Source organism: Mustela nivalis (assembly GCF_964662115.1).
Source record: "Mustela nivalis genome assembly, chromosome: 4".
NCBI classification, from domain to species: Eukaryota; Metazoa; Chordata; class Mammalia; order Carnivora; family Mustelidae; genus Mustela; species Mustela nivalis.
This window is the reverse complement of record NC_139023.1, coordinates 98,875,552-98,896,334: the sequence shown is the minus strand read 5'-3', so window position 1 is coordinate 98,896,334 and position 20,783 is coordinate 98,875,552. Positions and strand designations below refer to the sequence as shown.

At 36.0% G+C, this 20,783-nt stretch overlaps 1 protein-coding gene across 1 annotated transcript in view; it reads right to left on the bottom strand.

Annotated features, from left to right (window-relative positions):
* The window catches only part of COL25A1 (collagen type XXV alpha 1 chain), a 464,458-nt gene that overhangs the window by 215,280 nt on the left and 228,395 nt on the right, over positions 1-20,783 (bottom strand). The window lies entirely within an intron of this gene.

The following is a 20,783-nucleotide window of genomic DNA, read 5'->3' as shown; positions in this document are numbered from 1 at the left end:
CTTTAAAAATATTTAGTTCACAGTTAATTAAAAGTATATATTCATAAAGGAAATAATCCTTATAATATTTCCATTTTATTACATATGAATTTTCATATAGTGAAATTTCTCTAATTGAGAACCAGTGGAGTTAAAATCATATTCTTAATTGGAAAGTATTTAGGTACTAGCTATAGGCCTCATTTTTCTAAGGAGCTAGCTCATTATTGTCAGTCAGTAAATATTTAATCTTTACGATGACTCACTTTGAAAGTGGAGGAAAAAACTTCTTTTTTTTTCCCCCAGTGAATTGCCTATAAAGACCACCTAGCTAGTATGCATCAGACTTAACACAAGATTCTAGACATTCATGGCTTTCAAGCCATTACTCTCAATTATATAATTTCTGCCTTCATTTCCTTGAGTAGGACTAGTTCCCACTGAATTATGGTTCAGGCAAATAGAAAAGAATAATTAGCCCACAATGAGAATTAAGATCTTATAATATTTGCTGGAAGAAAGAGGCCAAGGAAAATACAGACTCTCCTGGTTTTAAAGAACGACCTGCTAAGTTGGACTGATGACTTCCAAACTCTAGAAAGTTTAAGAGAGAAGCAGCACAGGCCTTAGCATCCAGTCAGCTTTCAACGGGATTCTGAGCTACCAACTTCCACATGGAAACACTGTCATGAGAACAGAAACATCAGTGGGCCAGTTAGTTTCCCCTCAAGCTTTTACATAGAGTTAGTCTGGCCATCTGTGTTTTGTAAGAGGTTAAAAACAATCAAATAATAAAATTGGTTGAAAATTTTAGGAGAAGAATTTTTGCAGCAGAGTCAAAAACTGTTATTCAGAATTTCAGATTTCTCTCTGTATTCTGGAATAAGAGAAACTACTTTCTTTCTCCTTTCTTTCTTTCTTTCTTCCTTTCCTTTTGCATAGAGTAAAATTTCTTGGATACTATCCAGGATTAACTTGGCCAAACTAAGAATAGAAGGAGAATCACATAAATAGGCAAATAAACTTAGTAGGACCCTAATAGGTATGAAAAATATATTTATTTACACATACACTCAAATATACATGCACAAAAATATATTGACATATTCTGATATTTACAAGGTCCTTAGGATTAGGAATCAGATTTGCTTTTCTATACAAAATCACTTAAGCTAAGCAGTTAGTAAACACTATATTCTTAATGATGTCTGTGGTCTGCATAGGAGTTGATATGGGTTATGTATAAGATGGATGGGATGTGGGACGCCTGGGTGGCTCAGTGGGTTAAGCAGCTACCTTCGGCTCAGGTCATGATCCCAGCATCCTGGGATCGAGTCCCACATCAGGCTCCTTGCTCCGTGGGGAGCCTGCTTCTCCCTCTGACTCTGCCTTCCACTCTGTCTGCCTGTGCTCGCTCTCGCTCACTCTCTCTCTGACAAATAAATAAATAAAATCTTTAAAAAATAAATAAATAAATAAATAAAAATAAAAAAAAAAGATGGATGGGATGTGTAAGATGTAATAGAATAATTAGTATTCAAAAAAGAAATGGATGTGTCCACAGGCTAGAAATGGAACAGAAATGCAAAGTGGAAAGCAGGGATAAAGCCATGAACCTAGTTCTAGAACCTAGTTCTAGACAGAGGAATGATGGCCACAGGTACTATTTCTGGAGAATGAATACACAAAAGTTCTCTAATCAGAATCAGTGGCTTAGAAATGCTAAAAACAAGCTGAAAAACAAACAAACAAAAAAAACCAACAACAACGAAAACCAAGTCTCTGGCTTAATGGCTGAAGAATACAGACATAATCTCTCAATCAGAAAATAAAGTAAGCATCTGCTGTTTGGGTGCCTAACTCTATGACATCTACAACATAAATCTGCGACAAAAGTCCAGAAATGCTAGTTTAGGACCAACCTTGTCTAGAAGGCTGAGGATGTCAGGCAAAAAAAAAAAACATAAAAGAACTGGGTAAAAAAGAGTGAGTACAGAGAAAATAAAGGCATTCATAGTGAGAAAACTACAGCAAAAGAAAGAAAATGCCTCCTACTCATAATGGGTACACAAAAAAGTTCCAAAACAAATGAAGAAATCTAAGGCTATGACAGGCAATACTCAATAATAGGATCATGAATTATTTCCAGCTAAAATTAATTTTTAGAAACCATCTGACAGGAGCACTTGGGTGGCTCAGTTCATTAAATGTCTGACTCCTGATCTGGGCTCAGGTCATGATCTCAGGGTCATGGGATTGAGCCCTAAGTTGTGAGCTCCACTGTCAACATGCCTGCTTAGGATTCTTTCCCTCTCCCTCTCCCTTTGGCCCTCACCCTGCATGCATGCACACACATTCTCTATCAAATGAACAAATAAATAAAATCATTTAAAAAAATCAGACAAAATTTGGTATGTTAATTATACTTAAAGAGATAAATGAAGAAGTAACATCTATTGAAGAGTAAGGGATTTAAAAGATAAATTTTTTAAAAAAATGTATTTGAGGGGCACCTGGGTGGCTCAGTGTGTTAAGCCTCTGTCTTGGGCTCAGGTCATGATCTCAGGGTCCTGGGATGGAGCCCCGCATCAGGCTCTCTGCTCAGCAGGGAGCCTTCTCCCTCCTCCACCTGCCTCTCTGCCTACTTCTGATTTCTCTTTCAAATTAATTAATAAAATCTTTTTTAAAAATGTATTTGAAAGAAACTTTTAGAAACCTGGAAGATAATAAAAAGCAAAATAGACATTGAAATAAAAAGAAATAAATATAACAAAATATTCAAATTCTAGCCTGGATATGGTTGAAGAACAAATTGATGTAAAAAATGCAAAATGCAGCCAAGAGACAAATCTGATACTGATCTCTCTCTTTCTCTCTCTATGTAACTACTCTGCTCTGAATGTTTGTATGCTCCCAAAACGCATATGTTGAAATTCTAACCCTCAGCAATGATGGTAGTAGGAGGTGGGGCTTTGAGAAGGCAATTAATTCATGATGCTGGGACCCTCATGAATGGAATTAGTACCTTATAAAACAGACCCCACAAGGATTCCCTGACCCTTTCCACTCTGGGCGGATAGAGTGAGAAGACACTAACTATGAACCAGGAAGAGGGCTCTCACCAGAAGGTGACAATGCTACCACCTTCATTTTCGACTTCTCAGCCTCCAGAACTATGAGAAATACATTTCTGCTATTTATAAATCACCCAGTCTGTGGTTTTTATTATAGTAGTCCAAAAAGACTAAGACCTTATCTATCTATTTCTATTTCTGTCTAATTACCTATCTACCTACCTATTTTTGTCAAGGAACAAAATTTTACTTATATCAATAAGAGAACCCAGAAGAAATGATAGAGATGTCCTTGTTTAAGAGATAATAATGAGAAAATGTTAATAACTACCAGAGGGAAAATTACAGTGGAAGGTACTTAGATTGACTGAAATATGTCAGAAGAGCCTAGTCATAAAATATGTCAGAAGAGCCTAGTCATGATTTTCATAACAAATTTCAGAAATCTGTAATTATTATTTGCTTATTGAAAGTAGTTTCTCATTTTCCCCTCAAGAATGTTTTTTAAACCGTAGAATTTATCAATAAAAATAAATTGCATTCATGTTTAAAACTAGTTTGAAATAAAGTATAAAAATAATTTAAAATATATTAAATTATGAGGGGTGCCTGGGTGGCTCAGTGGGTTAAAGCCTCTGCCTTTGGCTCGGGTCATGATCCCAGGGTGCTGGGATCGAGCCCCGCGTGGGGCTCTCTGCTCAGCGGGGAGCCTGCTTCCCACTCTCTCTCTGCCTGCCTCTCTGCCTATTTGTGATATCTGTCTATCAAATAAATAAATAAAATCTTTAAAAAAAAATAAAATATATTAAATTATGAAAAAGTGATTTTAAAAAAGCAATGATATCTTTTGAAGATATTAAGAAACAAAGAATATTTCTGAACACATATGTCTTAAATATTCAATCGGAGCCTTAAAGAAATAAACCAGCGGTGCCTGGGTGGCTCAGTCAGTTGAGCATCTGACTCTTGATTTCAGCTCAGATCATGATCTCAGGGACTTGAGATCGAACCCCACACTGGACTCTGCACTCTGCAGGGAGTCTGCTTAAAGATTTCTTCTCACCCTCTTCCTCTGCCTCTCCCCACCATTTGTGTGCACTCCTTTTTCTCTCTCTAACATGAATAGATAAATCTTAAAAATACATATACCAAATGCTGAGGGAAATACATCGGTTATACTGAGAATTGAGAAAGAATAAAATTTAAGAAAATGGAAAAGATAATTGGCAAAACATACCTATTGAAAGTCAAAGGTTTTACAAAGAATTTCATAATATGTGAGAGAGAAAATGAAGCTCAACTAAGTTGTGATAAAGTAAGAATATAAACTCAATGAGGTTTACCAAAAAAATACTAGATTTGAGAAGAGGATGTTTCAGTTACTGTAAGAAACATAAGACTGAAGTGAGTCTTATTATATTATATTAGGCTTATTATATTAGGCTTAGTGAAGTAATAAATTATGTAAAACTCTCAGAAACACATAGATACAGATCTTGCTTAAAAGGGAATAAATAGAAATTCTGAAAAAGTCTATTGTGCCTCTAAGACAATTTGATATTGCTTGTGAATTTAAGGGAAAAGTCATTTTTAAACAAAAATGATTGGATGGGATGAATTTAACAATAGATAGCTGGCAGAGCACTAGAGTGAGAAAATGAAAAATCAGAAAAGACAAATGATAAATGTTGCCCAGACAAAACTGATGTTAATAATAGTGGAGAAAGATAGTGACTGCTTCCATTCCAAACTGAGTGATGAAGTGTTGGCCAGGCATGAACTCTAAGAACAAATAGAGAAGTTAAAACCTGACTCTTAGTCACTGAATTTGGCCAGATCCTTGCAGCAGAAATTTTCAGTGAATTCTATCAGCAAAAGCCATGAGTCTGCAAAAGAAACTGGTTCGAGAATATGAATGGGAAGCTATCAGCAACAGAGGAAGTGAAAGTTTACAAGCAGAGAATTCATGAAATGAAGAATGAGTTATGGAAAGTGGAGGGAGGCTATAAAACCAGATTGCTCTCTATAATAAGAAAATTCATGACACTCGGTGCTCTTCATGTTACAGAGTTGTTGCTTGAAAGACAATGCAAACCGTCAGCCTGAGATAGGCATTGAAAAAAATTAGCCATGATGATGATGCTTTAAAGACCTGTGTCAACAAACCCAACTTGAGACACATCTGGGTCATCAAATCACATCATAGTAAGGTGTGTTAAGCCAAGCCAATTCTTTTGGTCCCAAACTAATATGGCTGGAGCACTCTACACCTTACTAATGGCATACCCAGCTGTCACAAGACTTTTCTAAGGTGAGATATTTGCCAAGAAGTAAACATGCTTACATATGGGCCTTCATATATATATATATGTGGTTATGGCATATGTCTGGAATACCCTTATCCGGTTTAGCAGATAAATTACCCCAAACTGGTCAATTCTACTCCTATTACTTGAATCTATTCATTCTTTCCCACCCCTACTAGTATGTCATGGTGAGCTTAAACATAACCTTTCTGAGTACTCAGAGAAGAGATTTTTTTACTAGGATTTTACTTTTCCTTGTAAAATATTTTACCACCTATAAACATTTACAATTAAATAGGAAGTGTTTGAGAAAAGGTTCAGAACTCATAATGGGCTGGTGTTTTGTTTTGTTTCATTTTTACCTCCTGTTTTTGTATTTCAACACACATTTCTGGCTGTCTCTCTTGGGGGTGGGGGGAGATAATGTGGATAGGGTTCCTGGGTGGCTCAGTTGGTTGAGCATCTGCCTTCAGCTCTGGTCATGATCCCAAAGTCCTGGAATTAAGTCCTACATCGAGCTCCTGAGCTCCCTGCTTGGGTGAGAGTTTGATTCTCCCTCTGCTCTTTCCCATGCTTGTGCTCTCTCGTGTACTCTCTCTCTCAAATAAATAAATAAAATCTTAAAAAAAAAAAGAAAGAATGTAGATAGAAACAAAAGAAAGAAATCAAATCATAATGGATCACAGATTTAAACATGAGAACAGAAACTATAATCTCTTAGAAGAAAACATAGTGAAAGGCTCCTTGATATTGGTCTTGGCAATGATTTTTTTGTTATGACGTCAAAAGCACAAGAAACAAAAGCAAAAAATAAACAAGTGGATTTAAACTAAACTAAAAAGTTTTTGCACAGCAAAGGAAATGATCAACAGAATACAAACTCAGTCTGTGGAATGTGAGAAAATATTGGCAAACAATATAACTGGTAAGGGGTTAATACCCCCCAAATATAAGGCATTCCTACAATTTAAAAGCAAAAGAAGATACCATTGGAATTAAAAATGGGCAAAGAACCTATGTAGATATTTCTCCAAAGATAACCTACAAATGGCCAAAAGGTATATGACAATGTTTTCAACATCATTGAACCATGAGAGGAATGAAAATCAAAACTACAATGATATATCATCACCTAACACCTTGTGTACTGTTGGTGGGAAGGTAAATTGGTGCAACCACAAAGGAAAATAGTATAGAGATTCCTCACAAAATTAAAGCTGAGACTAACCTACAATCCAGCAATCTCACTTTTGGGTGTTTATCCAAAGAAATTGAAGTCAGAATCTCAAAAAGAAATACCTGTACTCCTATGTTTATCACAGCACTACTCACAATAACAAAGATATGGAAAAAACCCAAATGTCCATCAACAGCTGAATGGTTAAAGCAAATATGACATATACATGCAATGGAATATTATTCAGCCTTTAAAAAGAAGAAAATTCTTGCCATTTGCAATAATATGGATAGACCTGAAAGGCATTATACTAAGTGAAATAATCCAGATATAGAAAGACAAATACTGTGTGATCGCATTTATATGTCCAGTCTAAAGCAGTCAAACTCACAGAAGCAGAGAGTACAATGGTTATTGCCAGGGTCTGACAGGAGAGGGAAATGGGAACATGATGGTCAAAGGGTACGTAGTTACTGTTATGGAAGATAAGTTCTGGAGATCTACCATGCAGCACAGTGCCCATAGCTAACACCAGTGTACCATATATGTAAAATTTCCTAAGAAGCTAGATCTTATGCTAGACACAAAATAGTAGTAATAGAGGGTGGAGTGAAACTTTGGGAGATAATGGATATGTCTAGGGCCTTGATCATGGTGATGGTCCCACAGATGTATATTTATCGTGAAATTTGTTGAGTTGATAGATTAAATATGTATGGTTTTTACATGTCAGTTCTATTTCAGGGAAGTGGATTTTTAAAAAAGAAACAAAGGGAAGATTCATCTCCTGAGTGATCATGCTTAGATTATCTAAAACCTCAGAATAGGGAGAAACGTGATATCTTATTATGAGAATGACCTAATGATCACTACTGACATGGGTCATTTGAGTTCCTGAATGAATTTCCATGAAAAAGGTAATGAACATATATAACAACACAAAATAGGAGTTCACTAAAGATTAGCTCCTTCTTTCCGCATTATTTATATTACCTTGTTATATTTAATCAATAGTATTTGATACTCAATACTCAAATGTATTTGAGTATTTAATAAGAAAAGTTGAGTGTGTGTGTGAATAAGATTGAGAGAAATTAATGTTACCTTCCAATTAAAATATTCAAAGGGGCAAGTTAGTATAAAGAAAGAACATGGAATGCAAAGTTAAGAGACTTCAAGGTTTTCACTATGAGTAAATTGAGCTAACTTCCAATTAACCTCTTTGATTTTACTCTATTTAAAGATCTGGTAAATAATACTAAAACCACCCCCTTTTATATGATTATTGTGAGGATGAAAACCATAAAGTACTATTTACATAGGTAAGTGACTGTTTCCTTCATTTCTCATGAATTTCTTGAAGCTTATAAACTATTTCCAAGATATATTACTGTCATATTCATCAATAGAAGTAAAGTAGTAAGTCCTCAAATTAAAATTAAACAATTTGACACCTCCTAATTAAAAGCTAAATTTTTTAAGTCAGTGGTTTCATCTCCAGAGGCAAAGAAACTCTTTAAGAGTAAGAGAAATGATATAAAAATGCCACAAATAACAGTAACTATTCCAAAAATTAAACACTCTCATCCAGAGATCTGGAGGCAGAAAAACAGAAATGATAAGGCAAGGGAAAGAGCAGGAGACTGAGCTGGTAGCCAGGGAGGGAAAGGACAAGTAGGAAGCAGGAAGCAGATGTTGAAGTCCTGTGTGCCCATGTGTGCTGGTGTAGAGGGCCTACAGGAGAAATGTGTGCAAGCCTAGGATGTCAATCCCCTACACCCAATCTCAGGAAAAGGTCTCCAACAGCTGCAGATGGCTCTCAAGAGGGAGGAACCTGTCTGGGCACAGAAGAGACAGCCTTCCTAAAACAGGTTTACCTTCATTCATTCTAGATTAACCTTACAAGTAGGCACAGATTAATTTCAGAGCCTTCTCCAAATTCCCCCCACCTGCTTGCTTGCTTAATGCCTGAAATTCTTTCAACATAGACCAAAGCCTTTCATTCCACAATTAGAAGTAAAAGACTTAAACAGCAAATGCTTGGTAGAAGTACAATATTAGCTAAAAGGTATTTCTCATAAAATGTCTATAGTACAGCATACCTAAGAGGTCACGTAGCCCACAGAGCTTCATAGTGCTTTATACCTGACTATATGAGCAGTTCAATGCCATACTGAATTGCAACCATTTGCAGTAAAAGCTCACCAGATTAAACAAGCTTCTACCTCAATGATTCATATTTCTGCAAATGTAAGATTGAAGCCAAGAGAGGTGAAAACAACCTGCTGAGGGTCCCACACGGCAGACACCAGTTTCCTGATTCCAAGCTTAGTGCTCTCTGACTCAGCAAGCCACTTCTCACTTCTGATCTCATACCTCCGTAGTTTGCAAGACTGGACACAACCAGCGCCAACTTTCCAAACTGCTTCATTTTCTCAATGGCCTGCTTCTTCTTTTTATAACATAGCTACTTAGGCAGATGTACTATTATTACTTGTTCTACTCTCCCACCAGACTGGAAGCTCTTGGGGGTACAAATTCCCTTGTTCATCCTTGTGTGTCTAGCAACTGGCATAGGACTTAGCACTCAATGAACTTATAAAGGAATACTGCCTATGGGCAATTTGATCATGCCAACATTATTTCATATGGTGTTAATTTTTAAAAGAAATAACTTTTTTATTCAGGAGATTTATTTCCCAAGATAATTTAGATCAGCATGTACTGCACTATATGTAATACAGACTTGTTTGTTTTAAATATCTTTTATGTGTGTGTTTTTGTTTCAAATTTCCTCAAGTTTCTAATCTCCATGGAATGTCAGTTTATAAAAGAAAGTTAATCATAATAAATAATAGGTAATAATTAAAGTTTATAATAGCCAAGCTCCATAACTCTCTACAGAGTGTTATTCAGATATATGTTATTTATTTTAAAGGCAATGAGTTCAATTGAAAAGTTGTAAAAGTATGTTTCTCTCTCTCTTTTTTTTTTAAACACAGGAGACACACTAAGAAATGTTTTAGGGTATTCTATTCTTATAAGTTATTCTAGTAATAAAAAATATAAAAATTAACAGTTTGTTAGTAAAAACAGTTCATTGGTATTTTAGTTAGAAACAACAAAAATGGAGTGGCTCAATTTTTACTTTTGAGCCTAAACCAGGCTATATCATAATCTCAATAAGGAGAGGGATATCTATAATGTACCAGACTCCTAAGGTTAGTAATTAGAAAGGTTTTATCAAATTCCTTGAGGAAATCTTAAAAATCAAATAAAAAGATCAAATCCTTAATCTTATGAATATTCTTTTCATAAATCTGCATATTTTCTAGTTTTTACACCAGCAAGATTTTCCTGATAATGGTTCCAAGTTAAACTTATGAAACATAAAATATGTACAGAAATTGTGTTCAATTAATGAGGATAAAACAATGTTACTTATGGAAGATATTTTAAAAAAAGAACAAGAGAAAAGACTCCCTTAGGCAGATAATAAATGTGAAAACATTAGGAGTGTACACATTAGGACACCTAAAGTTAACTGAACGGATATGTATGTGTGCATTGGATTAAATGTAAAATGCTGTACTTCCTTGGGGTAGTAGCCAAATAGTTTTAAAGCAACTAGTTTAGAAAAAAAATGGGGTACTTATTCCAAAATATATTTCCCATTAGAATTTTTAAACAGCTATGCATGCCCTTCTGGCAAAGTATGTTTTTATTTTCTCCTGAAATGCATTGAGAACAAGACTTTTGTTTAATCTCTTTCTACATTTTTGTCCACGTTAAAATGGAAATTTTAACAATTGCCATTTAAATGTTTTAAATAAATATAAGCAACTTACATCAGAATCATGGTAAATGTAATTCTCAACATTACTATATCACTGGCACTTTTTTTTTAATTGGTTGAGTTTCCATGCCTTGTTGAGGGCATTTAATGGGCCAAAACTGACTTCCAAACTTCTTTCCTGCTATCTCAATGAAAGTTCAGTTCTAGCTTGTGCTTGGTTTAAATGAGGCACTTCAAGTTTACTCAAGAATTAATCGATAATTATAAATTTTATAATGAAGGGAAAATTACCATATTTATGAGACAACTGGGGACTCTCGCAAGAACATACTGGAAAACAACTTCACTTCACAATTAAAGAAAAGGATTTCCAAACCAAGTGCAATGGAATCTTTTCTGGGCTTTATGTTGAGGCTTTGTTTCCAGCAAATGAGGAGTTGTCTTTATTGCTGTTTTCAATATTTAGATAATAAATACAGTACAACAGTCAATAGAAACTGTTCAAGACTACAAATAGTCCCATGTTACAGTTCATTGACTTTAATGAGGTCTGATGTGGCACGGTTGTTATTTCTATCATTCGTCTCCCACACATAAAGTGTTTCATTATTATGGTACTAGACGTTTTACCCTATGATCCAACAGGGGATTTGTCCTGACAACATTTTCTATTTCTACTTGCAGGGAAGGGGGCTGCAAGATGTCAAAGAGTAGGGGTTGGGACAAAGAAAGATGTGCTTCTTTGTAAGATTATATGCTTTATAATGAGTGGTTATTACATACACAATGTAATATATTAACATGAAAAAAAAGTTGAGTTCCCAAGCTTGCAGAAAAATCTAAAGGAGTCTCTAGATTCCATGTTTCTAATGGAATGCAGAGCAGTGAACAGATCTTTAAAGATAAAAGAATTTTTTAAGTAACAGAAAAAAAAAACAAGATCAATGGTTGAATGTAGTTCTTCATATAGTCAATAAAAAATGTTAACTCTTAATATATCAGAGATTGAAACAATGGAAAATTGGGGGGGGGGGAGTGGGCTAATGGTAACCGGAATTTGTTTTCATTAATAGCTTTGCAATATCACAAGCTTTTGCCAAAGAGCTGATGGATGAATTAAATACAACAGCACCACATATGCCATTACACACATGTCAATGGCCCACATTTCTTTCAGCTGGTATTAAATTAATTATTTAGCATGCCCATTGCTAAAGTTAGTCAGCAATGGGAAAAACGATCATAAGAGAACCGGTTTAACCCTGAAAATTAGTGATGGAAAATAGTACGCAAAAAAGTCAAGAAGAAGACATCAGAATAGGAATAGGAGTACTGGAGGGGGAAGGGCATGTGCCAAGGAGAAAGGAGAAGGGTGCATGAAAGCGGCCAAAGCAGGCATGAGAAGGCAAGGGTCCCTCTGTGCAACTCAGCCAACCTGATGGCCCCATAGTGTCATGGGGGGAAATACAAGTACTTTGACGTAATGATAGGGATCACGATGACGGTTAATATTTGGAAGTGCTCATCAATCATCTGGCACCAGATGAAGCACCACCCATGCATCGTTTCATTTATCTATACTAGTTGAGTGATATCCATATAATTGTGGAAAGTGATGCTATAAAGAGGTTAACTGTCACAAATCTAGTAAGTGGTCGGTTAAGGATTTAAACCCAGATACTCTGGCTCCTAACTTGTCAATTCCAAAACTAAAGACTTTCTTGTTTATTAAGCACCCTACATGGAACACTATTTTCTGAGACAAACGCGCAGAGCTGCCATTAAGGAAAACAGAAGCTTTAAATGAAGTTGGAAAGAATTGTTACATGAGTATTACATGAGATCTCTGTTTACAATTCTAGTTGATAGGTTTATTTTTAGCTTCTCATTCTAAATGTAAAATAATCATGAGAAATTACTTGCCAAAAGTTAAACTCTTACTTTAGAAAGCTAAAAAGGAACCCTGCACTCTTCATCCACTGAAAACACTCATGGGGTAATTTAGGTGGTTGTGATTAGCACACATGCCCAGTTAACATACTTTTATACCATGTATGTTGTTTTATTTTTTTTGTTTGTTTTTTAATTGATGGTAAGAACACTTAATGTAAGATCTACCCTCTTTATAGAATTTGAAGTGTACAATACAGTATTGTTAACCAGAGCATGCATACCAGTTTTAACAAGCCTGTTACATGTAAGTATTGAGAGTGAAACAAATAAAAAAAAATTGGTGTTTAAAAATGAGGGATGGTGCCTTTTTTACTATTGTGTTCTCTGTACCTGGGACATAAGTCAATATTAGTTAAATGGATGACGTTAAAAAAAAAAAAGCTAAAATAACAATAACAGTTTTGTAGTATTTCTTCTGGTTAAAAAACAAAACAGAAACCCAGTGAAGTACAATTTGTGAAACCAGGCAGAGGGACACATGTTTGAACCTTATTCTGCAACACACTAGATGTGTGACTTTGGATGGATTAGGTTTGTAAAACCCAGTTCATCATCTATAAAATGTAGATAATATCTACCCTCAGAGAGACTAGATCTTTGCTCTTTCGGTCTCAATTCTTACTGGCCTCTCTCAAAACCAGCAGTATAGAAGTACACAGGTAATCATTTTATATATTTTTATCATATGATTCCATTGGCCACTATATTTCCACAGAAATATGAAAGGAAGTACTTATTGCCTCAACAGATGAGGTTTTCCCACAAGGAAAACCCAATCCATTTCTCAACCCCAGTTGTCCATGCCTAAGCCCTAGTCTTTCATAATTCTTATCCTCCCCTTACTTAAATTTAATTTCAAGAAGACAGTATAATATTGACAATGCTTTCTCCCATGCCATGTATTTGGTCCATTTTTCTCTCCAGTCTTTTTTCCAACATACCCAAGAACTAATTCTGTGCAATATAAATTCTGCCTTCTTGCAATATCACTGCCAGCTTAATAACATTTTAATATGACTGTGAAGTAAAAGTACCCAATTCTTTTTTTTACCATTATTCTAAGTTTCCTCAATAGGAATAGGAATGGCATTTCCTACTTTAAACTATGATTTAGGGAAGAGATGTTATTTGTCTTGTAGGAAACTAATATGCTCCATGATATGATGTATTTGAAATGTCATGCATATGAAAAGTGCTCTACAAAATGTCAAGTTATCTTGTAAAACTAACTGAGAACAAAATGTAGTACAGGTTAGGATAATGGTTGGCCTTCCATAGAAATGCTAATATAGGTGAGCTTTCCCAGAAAATCTAGTCCAATTTGCCCAATAAAAAGATACTTGAAATCTCCTAACCACCCCCACAAAATTTCATTGCCTCCTTCAAAACAAACACAGTTGTTTCCTTACAGTCAAATCTCATATTCATTCTGACAGGCAAATTCCCTAGAATACAAAAACATTATGAGTAGACTTCTATGAATAAAATGTTTCCCCATATGATTTCACAATAACTCTGGCACTTCAATGCTGCTATATCCATCACACAGCAAGCAAACATTTTCCAATGAAACTGCAGAAGGGCCAATCCAAGAATACAATTTTAACTTTGCAAATTGAGGGGTTTTTTTCTATGTTGTATAAAAACTAATACAAACTTAAAAAAAAAAAAAAAAAGTCTTTTATTTTGGTAGACACACACTCTTATGGTTTTAAGCAATAAGGAAAAAATCCACCAAAATTATATTGGCTTTTTATCCGACATCTTTTGTTCTAACCAAGATGAGAACCTCAAAGCATGCCAACATTTAGATGTGTGTCAGAGGACAATAAGTAAAATGTCTAAGACCTAACTACAAATGCCAATCAACTTTAAAGGACTTATGAAAGACCTCTGATAGAGTAGACCAGGAGCTCTGGAACTAACTGTCAGGGATGAAAGTTCAAGAATTACAACTTGGGTTATGAGGGAGAGGGTAATTTCAAAGTAGAATTTGAGTATTTTAATTTTGCAACTTGCTCTCACAACAGCTTTACATAAAATAGAATAGATTTTAAATATGGCATTTTATTATGATACCAAGTAACATTAGAGGCAAAACTTTCAAGGGAAATGTTAACTGTGTAAATAGAGATGGAGCCATGATGCTCAGAAATGGAACTGGTACCATGAAATCTATTTTATGTTCCTTAGTAAAAGGAATCTTATTTTTCATGTGCCAACAAGTGGGCCCATTATGTGTTTTTTCAAAATACAAAAGATTGTGTCTTGGATAAAAAAAGCGTACAATATCAATAAAACAAATTTCTTACACAAAGGGCTTTGTGTAAAATGTTCAGTAGAATACATTTTTGTTTAGTGGTTCTCCATATCTACATTTGAGTGTGAACAAAAATAAGAAATTTAGGATCTTTATCCATTTCAACACTACCCATACTCCCTCCACATGCATATTAATGAATATATATGACTTAATCAGGTCATGCATCATTAATCATTCTTCATATTCAGCCTCTTCATTTCATAATCATTTTAAAGAAGTTCTTAAGTTTTACTGGTAAGCTTTGAAGTTAGTTTTTTGTTTTGTTTTGTTTTTTTAAAGATTTTATTTATTTATTTGACAGAGATCACAGGTAGGCAGAGAGGTAGGCAGAGAGAGAGGAGGAAGCAGGTTCCCTACTGAGCAGAGATTCCCGATGCGGGGCTCGATCCCAGGACCCTGGGATCACGACCTGAGCCGAAGGCAGAGGCTTAACCCACTGAGCCACCCAGGCGCCCCTGAAGTTAGTTTTTAATAGCATAAAAAAGAATTCCTATAAATGAAATAAATTCCCTAGATATCTGACTGAATTTTATTGTTCCCTGAATATTTTATGGTGAAATAAAGGTGAACATATCTAAAAAAGTTGTTGACTTTAAAAAAATTTTAAGTCAAAGGACAGACAAGAATTCTGTATGTTATCAATAGTATATATGTATGGTTTCTTCCAGAAAAGATCTCATGATCCTGTTAGAGATTTAAGGTCTAAAACACAAATAATGAAAGAACAATTTTAACCAATATATAATACAATGTTATACTGTACATGGCATTGGTTATATCACAGACACTCAAAGAAGAGAATTGGGAAAATCTTCTCTGAGAGGTAAAACTAAGCTTACTTAACATGTAGACAAAAATAGAGGATAAGGCAGGATGTAGAATAGGCATGAATAAACATGGCTAGCTATGTCCAGTGCAGCCAACCACGAAACCACCTTCACTATAATAGGAATTTTTGTGTAAAATAAGATCAGATAAGTAAGGTGGGTCTAGATTATAGAAGGTCTCAAGTGTCAGAGAAGACCTTAGGAAATAATGACAGAAAAAAGGTATTTGGGGAGGACTAACCTTTCAGCAGTTAGCAAAGTCAAGTGGAGTCTCTTAAAAACCAAAGGCATAAATAAATAAAGAGTATAGTAGCAGTGGGACAAAAATTAGATACTAAAAATAATTTCAATAAGAAGAATCAAGCATGGGGGCATCTGGGTTGCTCAGTTAGCTAAGCACCCAACTTTTGATTTCAATTCAAGTCATGATCTCAGGGTCATGAGACAAAGCCCCACATCAGGGTCCCCACTCAGCCCAGAGTCTGCTTGAGATTCACTCTCTCCTCTCTCTCTATCTCTGCCCCACCTTTTGCATGTGCACATTGCTCTCTTTCTCTCAAATAATTACATGAAATCTTTCTTTAAAAAAAAAAAAGAAGCATCAAGCATGAAGGCTCAATTTGATGTGATAAATAAGAGAGGTTGGACATCAAAGATAGTTTCACAGGGGAGCCTGGGTGGCTCAGTGGGTTAAGCCTTCTGCCCAGGTCATGATTCTAGGGTCCTGGGATCGAGCCCCACATCTGGCTCTCTGCTCAGCAGGGAGCCTGCCTCCCCCGCCTCTCTGCCTGCCTCTCTGCCTACTTGTGATCTCCGTCTCTCAAATAAATAAATAAATAAATCTTAAAAAAAAAAAAAAGCTTCACAGATTTGAGTCTTATAAACCAAAAAATAGGCTTTTTTGAATTTATTTTAAAATATTTTATTTATTTATTTAACAGACGGAGATCACAAGTAGGCAGAGAGGAAGGCAGAGAGAGGGGGGAAGCAGGCCGCTGAGCAGAGAGCCCGATGTGGGGCTCGATCCCAGGTCCCTGGGATCATGACCTGAGCCGAAGGCAGAGGCTTTAACCCACTGAGCCACTCAGGTGCCCCCCAAAAGTGGGTTTTTATAGGTGTTTATATTTGTTAGGTAGATTAAACAAAATGTCCTACTATCATCAGTGTAACAGTCAGATGTCAACCTTGGAAATAGTATCAGAATATTAGTAGGTTAATATGAATTAGATTCTGTGCAGTCTGCATTTCTTCTTTCAAGATGTGATGCACAGACCTTTACAATAAAGTTGCAAGCTCCAAAATTTGGAAAACCTTGCTTGTGAATTTGGACATCTATAACATTAAAGGTCAGCTTTATAGACACAATTTTCAGAGTTCCACCCAAGTAAAATGACTAATAACTTGATGATGATATTATAGAATATACGATAACAAAGAACAAAACAGGTCAAGCATGTAAGTGTTATTGCTATCTTTCAATTGCTCCCCTTTAAAACCTATGAAATTCTTTCCAATATTTCCACTCACATACAATGAGTTAATTCAGGATTTTGATCAATGGAATATTGACTTGAATCATCCTAGAAATAAAAAGACAGTGGGATAAGTAGACTGAGAACTAAAGATTTCCTATGCCTTGTGGTCACAAAGTTTTGCAGAATCTTAGACTTCTTATCTGTAATAAGAAGAGATTGGACTAGAGCTCCTTCCACCGAAATGCTTCTAGAAGAAACAAATGAAAATAATGCATTTCCTAATTAATGGCCACACCTGCTCTTTAACACCATACAAAAGTTTTCATGAGTCTAGTTACACCAAAGTAAGTACAGGAATGCCAGTTAAGTCTGTTGATTTGACATCAAATAGGCAGGCTTATCATTAAGTGGGTAGAATGATAGCAGCCACCACCATATTTTTCTGGAACAGGGGTGGAGGTCCTGCCTTGAGGAGGTAGAAGGTAGAGGCATAGCAATGTTGTATCACATACCATGATAGGGAGGTCAGCTGAGCCCGTAACTGTTTCGCTCTTCAGAACTATAGCAAGAAGGAGGCAGCAGTAATGAATGAAAGCAATGCGGCCTGCTTCTTTCAGGCTCATCTAACCCCTCGGACTGATGGCTGCAGCTGAGAAATTCCACAGGGATTGAGGAGGGGAAGTGCCCAGGGCATGATGCAGGCACACAAATCCCCTTGGAGTCCTAACCATCCTGCCTGAGTACACACAATCATGAAGCACAGTTGTTTGATCTTGCTACACACTCTGCCTCCCGCATGAAGAAATGTTCAGAAGTTACATCACAAGTTGTAATAAATCAATAGCTAGTCTTTGTTCCATGGAGTCAATTATAATCTAACCCAATAAGTTCTACGTTACTGAAGAGTGTAGAAAGTGGTCTTCTATAGCTACGTGACAGAAACTTACTGTTTTATTTGTTGTGCTATAAGATATTGATACAGTAACCCTCAAAATGCCAAATAGCTGGTAAATACCTTTTTTGCACTTTTGGATGTGTATGTGTGTGCTTAAAGAATAAGTTTCATCCCAGTTTTATTACTTACTTCTATTCTATTGACTGAAATAACCAAAAATTAAGTGAAAAGAAGTCATACAAAGTAAGTACTGAATAACCCTTATTTTTGTTTAAAAATGGTCTCCAGTTTAGTCATAAAACCCAGATTTTTGAGCCAAGACTGACAAGACCTTCTTCATGCCGATAGATTAAAGTATTCACTCTATGGCAAGGTTTTTCATTTCACTTCAGCAACCAATGATGAAATGCAATATGGTCAGATTAAAGGTGGTACATAACTACTCTTTTGTAATAGTAATATCTTTGGTGAACCCACACATGCTATCAGTCATTTAAATCCAGAACCTCAAGCTGAGTAGAGTCCCATCAAAGTCTTTACATGTCCCACCTGCCCTAGGGTGATACATACATCATCTGAAGCAAAGCTTAGTGACAGCTGCAGAAATGTACTCAATGAATTTAAAATAGACAGCAATCTAGATTAACAGTGATGGAAATATCTGGACATTCATTTTCAAATGAATTGTAACACTCCAAATCCAGAGCTGATTCCCAGCTGGTACAACACTGGTTATCAGTTAGCCAGTTTTGAATGTAGTTCCCCACCAAGTACCTCTCCTTTTAATATCCTACCTCCCAACTTCTTCCTTAAAGTGCCCCTTGACCCCAAACTCCACACACAATGGCTTTTAAAGGGGGAAAGACCTGCCCCACAGAAGAGTTCTCAAACTCTCAACAGAGCTGAGGTTGATATCTATTTAAACTTGTTGGTGCAAGTGCCATACTACTTGGTCATTATTTTTGAATACCACCTTGCCCACTTCCATCATCATTATAGCACTTACTATGTTGTAGCACAATTCTCCCTGTAAAATCACCTTCCATCTGCTCTTCCCAAGTAGTTGAGGACAGAGAATCAATCTAATTCATCTTTGAGCCCTAGCGCCTAAGAGAATGATGCTGTATTAATAGATATTTGGTGAGTGTATGAATGAATGAGCCATAAAAATAGAGTCTCATCTTGTCACTGTGGTAGTAAAACATTTACAGATAAAATTATTCTCATTGTTGCACAGTATTTGTTATTTCTGGTCAGGATTTTCCTGTACACACATGTGGCCTTTAAATTTTCTTTGGCTTTCACAGAGTGGGAAAGCAACAGAGAAGTAAAAATGCCAAGAGAGAACTCTTTTGAGGTATTTGTGCTTTTTATCAACTTTCCAGGAAGTATACTAAGGTTTTAAGAGACTATCCTATGAGAATAAAACTATAAAAAATTCTTGAAAACCTCGTTCCTCTGACTCCCTATAGAAATCATCTTTAGAACTTGTGTTCTTCAAATGCCCATACTTTTCAAATGGGTATGATTCCTGAGAGTCTCCACTGTCTCGCCACCAGCTCTGGCACCTTCCCCACTTTAATAGGCAGCCTCCTCATCTAAACACAGTGTAACTCTGACTTTCAGGAGAAAAAAGTCCTGAAAATGTTTTATCTTCACAGCATTTTAAAATCCGAGTCACCAAATCTTTTTTAATGGTACAGTGCCAGATGGGAACCCAAATTTTGTTTCATCACATTGGGAACCATTTAGGATATCAAAAATGATACTGGAAAAAATCTCTTTACAGAAGAATATATCCTCCATCTCCTGGTGAACAATTTTTGTTTTCTTTTCCAGGGAGTAGTTTATGTGCTATGTTTAGGCCACACATGAAAGTAATATCTCCCTCATGAGACTGACTTTGGCTTATGCTGATTTTTTGAGGCCAAGATTATGGTAATGATTTAAAGAGGGAAAGAAGCAAATTCAATAGGAGGAAAATATAAAAGAAAAGGGATTCGTGAGGCAAAACTTTTTCCCAAACTAATAATACAACAGAAAGAATGTCTTAGGAAATTGAAAGGAGAATCAAATCTCAAATAAAACCAAAGATACTGGGAGAGTGTCTTCATTAGGTAAACAGACCATGTATTCTACAGCCTGAGGCACCAAAGGAATGTCAAAGCTTCTAATAATAATCTAAAACCCAAAACTTGTTTTCTAAGTTTAGGTCCTATTCTACGAAATACCCAGAAGTCTACTAGGGCACGTGCCGTTGCCTTCGGTGGCTCCTCCAAGACCAGCTGTGCATATCTTTGGTAGCTTGGAAGCTGGCCAGTGCAGTAAGCCCCATGCTGGACTTGGGAAACTAATCCCCTCTATTACTGCTTTTTCACAGGTGGAACACCTGCCCTTTTCTTTTATCAAGGTCTTCCTAATGACATATTAAAGGCTCCCCAAACTCAACACAACCTTTGGATCATTATATTTGGATGAAAAGATAAATGCAATGAAAAAAAACACTAGTAACGGGTAAGTAGGATATTTAGTCTAAGGGCCTGGTGCACATGCAACAGATTTATCATTTTTGACAGCCAGACTGAAAACGGAGGGAGGGTGTCAGGGAGGGGAAGGGAAGGAAAGTAGGGAGGGAGGGTGGGAGGGAGGACAGATGGAAGGATGGATGGATGGATGGATCAGGGCACTGTGCAAATGCAAACAAGTGTGCTTTCTAGGCTCTTTGTAAATGAAAAACTCCTATCTATCTATGGCTTTATTTTCTTTTCTGGGGAAAAATGAGAGAACTAAGATTGTCCAGGAGATATGGAAGCTGCTGGCTCTTAAGCATTTGAAAACTCATTTTATTTATTCATTCATGAGGTAATTATAATGCTACTTACCTTAAATAGCTAAGTTTTATAGGATACAATTTAAAAAATAAGAGCAAGATAAGCATATGACAAGAAATTTAGAAAATTAAGAAAAATTTTAAAATT